Raw genomic sequence first — 10868 nt, 5'->3', positions numbered from 1 at the left:
CAAAGGATAGTCTTCCACTTTGAGGCTATTTGTTCTACTCATTCTATTCAGTGCATTCTACACTCATTCAAGCAGCGGAAATGAGGAACTCAGAGGCTTGATTTATTTTAATCAGTAAGGAATCATTGAGCGCATGTCTCAGGTGGTAAGTAGAAATGGCCTCTTAGGAGCCAAAAAGAGGAAGATCAATGTCCAGGAAAAGAGAAATAATTGTTCAGGCCCATCACTTAATTGCCTTAAAAGCCCAGAAAGAGCAGTGCTGGCTAGCATAGACATATTGAAGTTAATACTGTTGATATGCTAGACAGTTTTAATTATTTTGAAATGATTCCTGTGTACATCAGTCGGTAATTGGGTCATGCCATTCATAAGGCAAGTTTTTTTCTGTCTTGTGTTGAATACAGTAGCCTATGTTATGATATAATCTCTATAGGTGCTCAAAGAACACTACCATCAACATTTACACACAAAACAGCCTAATAATGTTCCTAATGATCTTTAATTACTGTTCTTGCTCATTTAATTTCCCCTTAATCTATACAGAATCAGAGTCTTGGTTTTAAGATACAAAGTATAGGATTTTTAGCACGTGTTGAGCAGATTATGTATTCTCAGGATTCACACCCATTTTTAGGTCTGTAGAATTATTTAGGTCAATTATCACTGTTTCCATTTGGTCTTTCTCCAATATAGACCAAATTTCCTCTCTTAGTTACGAGTGTCAAAAGTAAATGTGCGTTCTTAAATCTTGCATTGTGATATTGTATAACAACAGATTTCAAAAACTAAAAGTAACAATTTACTCTGCTTGAAGAAGGTCTGCCAACCGAAAACTTGCACAGATTTGAGTAAAAACTTCTTTGGCACAGACTGGAGTGTCCAGATTTTTCTTCTATCCTTTATAAGTTACCTATCAATCCTGCACCTTGACAGATGAGCGGTAATCTTTGACTTTAAAAACTAAAAGTAAAAAAAATAGTTTTTCATAGTTTCAAGTTTTCACCAAACTTTAGAGGAGATAATTTGGAGAGGAGATGATCAACCCAAAGAACACACACACACACACACACACACAGACAGACACACAACATTTCTCCCCTGGCTGATCTAATTCTGATTCTAGGGTATGAAGTACAACTACACAGGCCCCAAGCTCCAACTCCACACACACTCACTTGTTCATGTATGATTTGGACAACATTATTTGCATAGGTATCATACAGGCCATGATAACACAAATGAGAAACATATTGCGTTTACAATAGTTTGTTGTAGTCCTCCAGTTTTAAAACGGCATCATAGACATCATTAAAGGTTCTCTAAGCACGGTTGGGTGACTTCTAACTATATACTCTTTTGATCCTGTGAGGGAAATTTGGTCTAATTTATTCCAATTCGTGAATTAGTGAAACACACTCAGCACACAGTGAGGTGAAGCACACACTAATCCCGGCGCAGTGAGCTGCCTGCAACAACAGCGGTGCTCGGGGTGAGGTTAGGTGTCAAGGGCACTTCAGCCATGCCTACTGGTCGGGGTTCGAACTAGCAACCCTCCGGTTACAAGTCCGAAGCGCTAACCAGTAGGCCACGGCTGCCCACCCAGTTTGTTATAGATACAGTTGACATCTAGTCATAATCGTGGTTACCATTCCCAGTTGCCGTGGATACTGTGGCTGAAATGCTCGTGTGGGGGAATTTTCGATTTAGCTAACAATTTCACAAATTCAACAACAATTCCATTGTGTGCTGTTAGCATGTTTTCCCCCAACATGGGGGCGGGAACATTTCTGCTGACTCTATGTTACATGGTCCAGGCTGGACCAGGCTGTTTTTTTGCAGTTTTTTGGAGCCTGGGGTGTCCACAGAGACTGCTTAGAAACCGCGTAACAAGACTTAAGAGAACTTTAAACATGGCACTTACATTTCCAATATTTATGCCATTTTAGAGAACTCCTTTATCTGGACTAAGACAATTTAACCAACATCAGAATGAAACTCTTAAATTGGGAAGAAGATATTTCAACCAATATCAGGATGAAACCAGACTATGCCCTGATATGGTGGAGGAATCTAAGTGACATCCCTACATTGGTTTGTTTACACGGTGGAAACGTTAAAAAAATTGACCTTATGCTTGTTACTGCTGGGCATGGACAGGAGCTGGAAATAGAGCGGGCGAACCACATGGTATGAATGTGTGAGACTCGACCAGAACCGCTATGCAGCGGTCTTGATTCGATTTAATATTATGACCTTTCATGGGTCAATATTTGTAGAATCAACATAGCGTTCAGAGAGGGACCCCACAGCGTGATTAGCTGAGATAATATCACAGGTTGTTTTTTATTTTCTCAATTTGTGTTTGACTTTCACAGTAGTACCTCCAATTCAAATATGCCCAATATAAACTGTGCACGGATAGAGATGGCTGAGATTTTTTACACCTCCTATCAACCTGAAAACAGAGCATCTTTTATTTCACTCGAGACACTGGCCTTGCCAAGATCTGTTTGATGTGATTGCTTCCAGATGTACATCTTGCTGAACAGCCTCGCTCAAAACCCTGCATTTTCTGTATTTCAGTATTGAAGTGCCACCCAGGATTTTTTCAATCAGACACAGGGCTGCTTCTATGTTGATGAGCAAGTAAATGCATCAAAATAATTACCTTACCCACACATGCAAACAAGCATTGTTGACACTGTGCCTCAGATAGGGTAAACCAAATGCATTATTAATGTAATGAATGTGTCCACATGGACTTTACTCAGATGAGCCGAACTGGGATGTTTTGGAGGCCATCGTGTGACTATCTGACGCTGAGTAGGCCAGCCTTTTGGCTATTGTTATCATTCCAGAATTGAGTAACTGTGGCTGTGTGTGGTTGTTTGCCTGTTGCAACAGAGACACAGAACCCATCACAGGTCTTGGCTTATAGTTGCAGATTGGGGAGCGTGTCTTGGCAACCAAGCCATGATTCTATTTACGGCTTTTAACAGAAATCTGATTAAGGGAGGCATTTTAAGCGGAGTGACCCGAAAGAGTGAGGCATGGGAAAAGTACAGGGAGCCAGAGGGAACAGAAGCTTTCATTAAATCAGCAATCGATGCCAGTACTCCTCAGAGACCATAAAAAACCCCAACCATTTCCCATGTTTGTTTGAGGCAATATTGGCTACAAGTGTGTAAATGATTTAACGATGCACTCACGGGGAAGGGTAACTTGTGTTGGATTTTGGATTATTGTTTCAGAATTAATAGTTAGTGTGTTTTGGCGCCATGGGACTCATTATATTGTACCGGTTAAATGGCTTGTAAATGTTTTCATCAGGAAGTAAATGAGAATTGCATTCTTAGTAGTATGTGTTTCTTGAGCACCTGTTGAAGTTGTTCCTTAGTGTAATTCCATAAATTGAGACACAACTCCTTTTTTACCTGCACTGGAATTCAATTCAATCATATACTGTATGCTTACTGATAGATTGAATTAGAAAGTAGACCGCCTCTCATGACATAGCAGCATAATGAAAACTTTTTTGTCAGGGTTGACACTTTTTGAAAAAGGGTTAAACACACACAACGATTAGTCTGAGGTACTGACTAACAAACTGAAAACATCAAACTAGGAAAAGGGTCTAGTTTCACACTTGTACTCCGATGCAGTTGTATTTGAGTATTGTATTAAACTGATGTTTCTGTGGTTTTCGTCTTCATCAGGGTCACTGAAAGCGTTGACACGTTAAGATGGATTAATGATCTGAAGACTCAGAGTCTTGACTAGCTCTGACACCGCACCCTTACACCCTCACACACCCATCATCTCATTACCATTAACACACCCAGTGCCTAAAATCTCTCGTTTAAAAATCAGACATTATAAAATGCTTAGTGACTCCCAGGGATATAAGCATGAAGCTATGGCCTGGGGGCTGCTAACGATCTTAATTTTGTACAAAGACAGAACTGTCGCAGTTAGCATGATGGGGCTAATTAGATATGGCTGAGGCTCTAAATGATACGTCTGCCTATAGATCACACCTTATTAAGGCACAAGTGAATTACAAAAGCTCCTGTAATGGCAGTCTTGTTCTCCCATTATTTGATGCCTCAAAAAACAAACACTTCCCCTGCTGCTGTGTTACAAGGTACATCTACTTTTAAAGCGAGCCAGAGCACCACCGAAAAGATCGTTATGGTTACTCACGGGTGCAAACAAGTCGTTTGCAAGATAATGTTATGAGGTAAAAACACTAATTTCCTTACCTCAGCATTTCACAATGTCAGACTAAAAAGTAATGTGATGCACCATGAACAAATGATTGTTTTACTTCCAGTATTGTCTATTTAAGGCATTCACTAGTGTCATCATTGTGTCGTTATTATTACACTCACCCCCAATAGGTCATTTAATCGGGTCTGTGTGCCTTTCTGTGTGTATGTGTGTGTATTTGGTCCCATAACTTAAAAATTACTTCTTCGATTTACTTTAGATTTTCAGACCCACACAGCAGTAGACTCCTAGGCGGATCCGCCTTCAAGACGCCAAACCCGCGTGACTGTCGCATTCGTTTTGGTGCCGCACAGAGGATCAGCTCCGCCTCCAGGCGGCCCCGTAAATTCTACTGTCAAACAGCGGATCCTGAGTGGACCCATGTCGGATCCGCGGGCGCGGACGCGCATTTACTGTAACGGTTGAATATGACTGTACACCAAGAGCCAAGAAGAGTCATACTAGTGGATATTTTCTTTGCTGGGACACGGTTGCGCTGAACCCTCTCGAGTAAGTGATATTTATTAATATATTGCGACATTCACAATAGCTAAACATTGGCCTTTGTGGTTTTATAATCATCATGTTTATTAATTGTAATGACGTTGTTTGATATTAGGACTAACGTTAACGTTAGTGCAACCAGAGACGTTTGTCATTTTGTGCAACAGTTTGTGCAAAGTTAACGTTATTGTTAGCTGTGATGCTCATATGAGTCTGTAGCCTATCTGGTTTAAAATGGGATAGCAATTTCGGCAGAATATGTTATGGTAGTGTGATTTAAAAAACACACATTGTTATTTAACATTAGTCTGGTCTTGTCTGTTTTAATGTGTCGCTGTTGTCCATATAGTGCTACTATGCTAGCGGCATATAGCTGCTAGCTAGCATGCTGCTAGGCGCAATTGCATAAGTTATTGCTAATGTCTATTAGTGCTATACATATATTGAAATCACGTTTGCGATGCAAACCTTGATTAAGGTGATATTGGCACTGGTATTTCAGTCAATGAAGTCAGTGAAGCACTCTGCTATGATAGCTACCTACAACTTTAGCATGTTGACTCACTGATAATGGTTTAGCCCTAGCCTCTAGCTAGCTGTGCATTAACGTTTGCATTTTGCCAAGTTTGGTCTCATACGTAACTTTAGTGTCTATCTGCCATCTTTGTAATGAAAGCCTCGGCATTTTAATCACTGTTTAAGTCGGTTCAGACAACTATTGGCATCGGTTTGTGATTTATTATGCTAACGTAACTTAACTGTATGGAACTTGGTCCCCATCTTCTATTTTGTTTGTTCTGCAGCGTCAACTTTTATCGGCTGGATTCTAGCATCTAACGTTACGATTGCCTCTGTTGGGTTTGCTTGATCAAGTAAGATACTTTCTGGGTTGTTAAAATGTAATGTGAACACATTCCCGTAGTATTCCAAAATAGACCAGAGATGCTTGTACTATATGTATATTTGGAAATTTTGGGATTGCAATAACCATAATGATATCGTTATGTAACAGCCATCGTTTCGGGGACTCTGATGACAGTGAAGAGCCAGAAAATGGTGGCTGCATCTCTGAGGTACCTTCCAACTCGCCTGGTATATCAGTTGAAGCCTCAAGCCCAAGCCAATTGCACTGGCAAAGTAAGTAATAATCTCTTAACATTGAAATAACTAAATCATAATATTAATATTAGAGATATGGTTAACATTCTTAGTGCTAAAGACATTCCCCTCTCTTTGTATCTATTCCTCCAGCTCCACCATCTCGCCGAGTGCCAGGCAGCCGAGTCACTACCCCTCAACCTGGAGAAAACTGTTAAGGTAAAGACTGATCTCTGAAATAATACTGAATACAGTGGCCCCATCTATATTAACACAGCAGTAGTCACTCCATTACTTTCAAAATCTCAGCCAAATATTTTGTCAGTTAAAACATCTGCATTCATGCAATATTGCCTGAAAAGTTAATTCATTATTATCAGATTGTATTGAAACACATTGATTTCAATGTCAATCCATTCATGGAGTTGATATAGATAGTGCATACCAAAATATTGAAACATACAAATTCATGTCCAGCATGACCAGAGATTTGTTTTTGTTTGCCATTGTTTGGCCCTGTAGCTCTCAGCCTACCATGGTTAACAGATCACAACCATTTCTCTCCCTTAGCACCTCACCATGGGGCAGGACCGCAACACTCTTCACCACCTCAACTCCCTGCACCTGCATTTAACATACGGAGAGTTACTCAAGGTAGGGACTGATCTCTGAAATATTAGTGAATAGAAAGGCCCCATGTGTATTATCAGTCATGGTTAACAGATTTAATACAATTTTTTACAATTTAATACAATTTTACAATTTAATACTACCATTTAATAAAAAAATGTTCCCCCTCTCGCACACCGCCCACCTCACTATGGGCCAGGAACGGCAGTCCCTCCTCAACTCCCTCCACCCCCACACCAGCCCTCAACGTGCAGCGAACAGAGGAGCTTTGTAAGTCATGTTTCTTTTTAAATTTAATCTCCTTAATACCTATCTCATATATTGTATTGTGTAAGCATACTTGGCTTTGGATGCTACATACCATAAACATAAACATATCTGTCTGTTTGATTACAGGTGCTGTGAGGAAAAACATGGTGACACGGTCTGCCACGGACACTGAGGTCACCAAACACGCAATCAGGTGTTTCAACCGGTGGTGGATCGGGCAATGAGGAGATGTGTTCCGCCTCCATCCACACAAATGGAGTAATAGGAGAAATAAGCATTAAACAATCTTTTTATTGAACTTCTTGTCATTCACCAGTTATTCATTTTCTGATATTTTAGCTGTGCATAGCGCAGTATTTCATTGAAGTTGTAGCCTATTAGATAAAATATTTCATGTCTGCACTGACCTAGGCCTATAAAGCACTAAATTAGGTTTTGACCACAAAATGAATGTAAAGTAGCCTAGGCAATGTAGGCTACTTAACAAAAACAGAATAGCTTATAACCTGTAACTTTCCATAAATGTCCATTTTATATTTCCATTGAGTAGTGATCACGTTTGTACAGTAAATTGATGTCTTGACTTAAACCTTTTCTGTTAGGTTTATTGACAGTATTGTTAAGTTAAAATACGAGGCAATGCAGATTAATCGTAGGCCTATATTGCTGTAGTAGCCTATGCTAGGCCTAGTGATAGTTTTACTTTTATCCTATAGTTGCCTAGTTTTATCCTACAGCAAGAACAGAAGGAATTTTGAAAATGAGATAAACGGGTCCAAAACGGACCCGGGCCAGATGAGCCTTTGAGTCCGTTGCGGGTCCGCGGCGGATGTATGTATCAATTTGCGGATCCCAAACGGACCCGCCGCGGAGGTAAGGTTTTAATCGCGGATGCGGAGTGGATGCAGTGCGGAGCCACGGCGGGTCCGCGATCCGCCTTCGTAGCGGATCCGTTCCTGAGAGCATCTGGACTCCGATACGGGTCCGTTTCGCGGGTCCGTTCCGGAAGTCGTCATACCTCCGCGGCGGATCCGCCGCGGAGTCCTTTTGCTGTGTGGGTAGTGGGGTCACCATATTGTGGTCCTCCGACCAGATAATCTGGAAGCCAAATGGTGGAATTTGGTTTCACTTTCTTTGAGATTGGAAGATTGGGTAGTCGCCCGACTAACATATGGTTATTTGTTTTAGTACAGTAATGGTGGTTAAACATATTTGCTATGGTCATGATGCATAAAATCGGTTTGACCAAAGTGTGTGTGTGTGTGTGTGTGTGTGTGTGTGTGTGTGTGTGTGTGTGTGTGTGAGAGAGAGAGTGAGAGAGAGGTAGAGAGAGAGATAGAGATAGTAATGGTTTTAATAGTTTGTCAGGGATCCATTTGCGGTTGCCATATATAAGCATAACTTTATGTTCAATTGGACTTGTTCCTAAAGTATGACTGTCAGACATGTGACCTGCCTCAAACCTAGAGACTTTTGACTGGCAAAGAGACTAGTCTACTCATACAGTGGTTAGTATCTTCACACCATAAAATCTTCATCATGACATCTCCTGGCCTACGGGATCCCCAGTACAATTTGGTTTGAGGGGTAGCCATGCAGACGGAGAGTCGAATGTCCTCTCGGAGATGAAATAAATGCAACGGTGTCCTCTCTCCAACCATTCATTCACTTTCTTGGCCGGCGATGAGACTTTCCCTTTGACTAACTTCAGTTAGCGGGAAAGCACTACCTTGATTTCCATGCAGGAATTTCTTTTGTTTGACCGTAATTCCTGTATGGTGGATGAATGGCTCAAGGTGGAGCCTGACAGGTCCACAGGCAGCTAAGCTGATAAATAGCCCGGATTTGTTTTAGTTTCATCTATTTAAGAGATGGTGGACACATTTCCCCCCCATTCACTAAAACACTCCCATGGAAATACTTTTCCCCCACAGCAGGTGGCCTGTATATATGGCGTTCCCCTGTTTCGGTAAGCGCTGCTGTTATTTTTTTGCCCTGACTGTTAATGATCACACCAAGCATCTGTCATCCGTGGTCTCAGTGATTACTCATGCTTGAAATAGAGTGGACAGAGAGCTTGAGCTGCCGGCTCTGCTCCGTGGGATTCTAGAAGGTGGCGCGAGACTGGACAAGGTGTGAGAAAGGGGGCACTGGAGTAAGCTTCTTGGACAGTGAGGCGGCAGTGTGCTGTGCTGTGTTTTGTGGTGGATAAGATGGCAATGAATGATGTTGAGATAATCTGGGCAAACTGCTTGGGAGAACTGGAAGTGATTTTGGGATGTTGGAGATATACAGTGTTATGCTGTATGAGATTTAAAGCTTAGGCTGGCATTCTAAATGTAAGCATGTGTAGTCATGGAGATCCCAAACATCCCAGTGCATGCACGCTACATGCATCTCTTGTGATTTTGAACACACAAGCTCATCCTCAATGTCAAATGTCTCTCACCTACTATATTATAATCCATCCCTCTTTTGCACTCTCTTTTTCTCTCTCTCAATTTTCTTTCTCTCAGTCCCCCCACAGCCTCCCACCCTCCATGTATCACGGACATGTGGTTAGAATTTGTCAGCTTCATTATGGGAGTTTAGAGTTAAGAGAGAGAAATATTTATGTTACAAGGGCGTTTTACAATAAGAGTGCTGTTCCTCTTGTTTGGACGGTTCCGCAGGTGCGGTTCTTATGGCGCGCGTTGATGCCTCCATAAACCACAGCAGAACATTAAACAGCAGATGTGCTCCCCTGAGATACGCCATTAGAAAGACACTCCTTCACTTGACTAGGGAGCGAGAATTGAAAGAAGGAAGAGAAGGGGGAGGAGGGCAGTACAGTTTAGCATAGTAGGGAAAAGCTACCCAGCAACCTGTGTACGGAGGCCCTCCAGGAGAACGACTCAAAGCAGTGTAAGGGGCTTCAGGGGCCCTGGCAGAGTGGGTGGCAGGCAGACTAGATGGATAAAACAGACACCTGCCCATATTCAAAACGGCTTCGCCATTCTTCCTGGTGAACATGTGAAGATGGAGCATTCAAGTTATTAAGTTCTTCACAAAAGAACTTAATAACTTGAATGCTCCATTGGAAGTTTGCTCCATTGGAAGTTTGCTTGTACAACAAATAAATTCAACTACATTAACCAATAGGAATACTTTGTTCCCTTGCACTATAAGTTACTTTTTTTGGCAAAATGATGAGCTCTAATTATATCGTAATCCTTACGACTTGGCAGCAGGTATATACTGTAGCACTGTATATATTCAGTGACAATCGGAAAAGAATGACAACTGTGCAAAGGATGACTACATGATGAATCATGTTTCATTCATATCATATTGAAATGGTCCCTGTGATCCAAATAGGAAAGTTTGACGATCAACTCTAAACACAGGCTATGCTGACAGTTCAAAAACTAAAGCCACAGAACCACACTTTAACATTCATTATTAAAATGTATCAATTTTTCTAGACCAATCTCTCTTCCCATTTGTGTTGTGTGTATGTGTGTGAGAGCGTTTGTATGTGTATGTGTGTGTGTGTGTGTGTGTGTGTGTGTGTGTGTGTTTGTGTGTGTGTGTGTGCATGTGTGTGTGTGTGTGTGTGGGTGTGTGTGTGTGTGTGTGTGTGTCTGCATCTGTGTTTGAAAGAGTGTGGGCAAAAGAATGAAGCAAAACCCCTAAAGAGTTTGATGACTGATTGGAACTTCCACCAGGGCTCTTCTGTACTTGTAAGAAAGGTCTGCGGTGCCTTTTAAAGCCCCCCCCTGCTGCTTTGTTTTATATGCCTAAAGGATGCAAATGAGCCACTTAGTAACCACATCAATTACCCCACCTGGTCTCTTATTAAGGCGTTTGTGTTGTTTGTAAAGCGATCGTTACAACTGCACCAAGATGAACAGCACGGGCGTTTGTTGAAGATGGTTATGTTAGGGTGTGCTTTGGAACCAATTAGGGTGAAAAGGCCAAAGTCCTTGGGGTACTATGAAAAGCAAAAGAGGCGAAAAAGACGCACAGCTCTTGACAATAACCGTAACTCATTGGTAATCTGATTGTGTAGTGTGTGGCGTGGCGTGATGTGCACTGCACTCTTCTGCTTCGTTGTC

General features: G+C 41.6%; 2 long non-coding RNA genes across 2 annotated transcripts; both read left to right on the top strand.

The window, feature by feature from the left end:
- The first annotated feature begins 5591 nt into the window (after window positions 1-5591).
- LOC121682235 lies at window positions 5592-6078 on the top strand. The gene is made up of 3 exons (XR_006022475.1): window positions 5592-5645; window positions 5786-5910; window positions 6025-6078. It is a non-coding gene; the product is annotated as an uncharacterized LOC121682235 (long non-coding RNA).
- A 634-nt stretch (window positions 6079-6712) lies between these two features.
- Window positions 6713-7069, top strand: LOC121682236. Its single transcript, XR_006022476.1, has 2 exons — window positions 6713-6771; window positions 6898-7069. It is a non-coding gene; the product is annotated as an uncharacterized LOC121682236 (long non-coding RNA).
- The last annotated feature ends 3799 nt before the right edge of the window (window positions 7070-10868 follow it).

Source organism: Alosa sapidissima, chromosome 14 (genome assembly GCF_018492685.1).
Source record: "Alosa sapidissima isolate fAloSap1 chromosome 14, fAloSap1.pri, whole genome shotgun sequence".
Taxonomy (NCBI): Eukaryota; Metazoa; Chordata; class Actinopteri; order Clupeiformes; family Clupeidae; genus Alosa; species Alosa sapidissima.
This window is presented reverse-complemented; position numbering and strand designations above follow the sequence as displayed.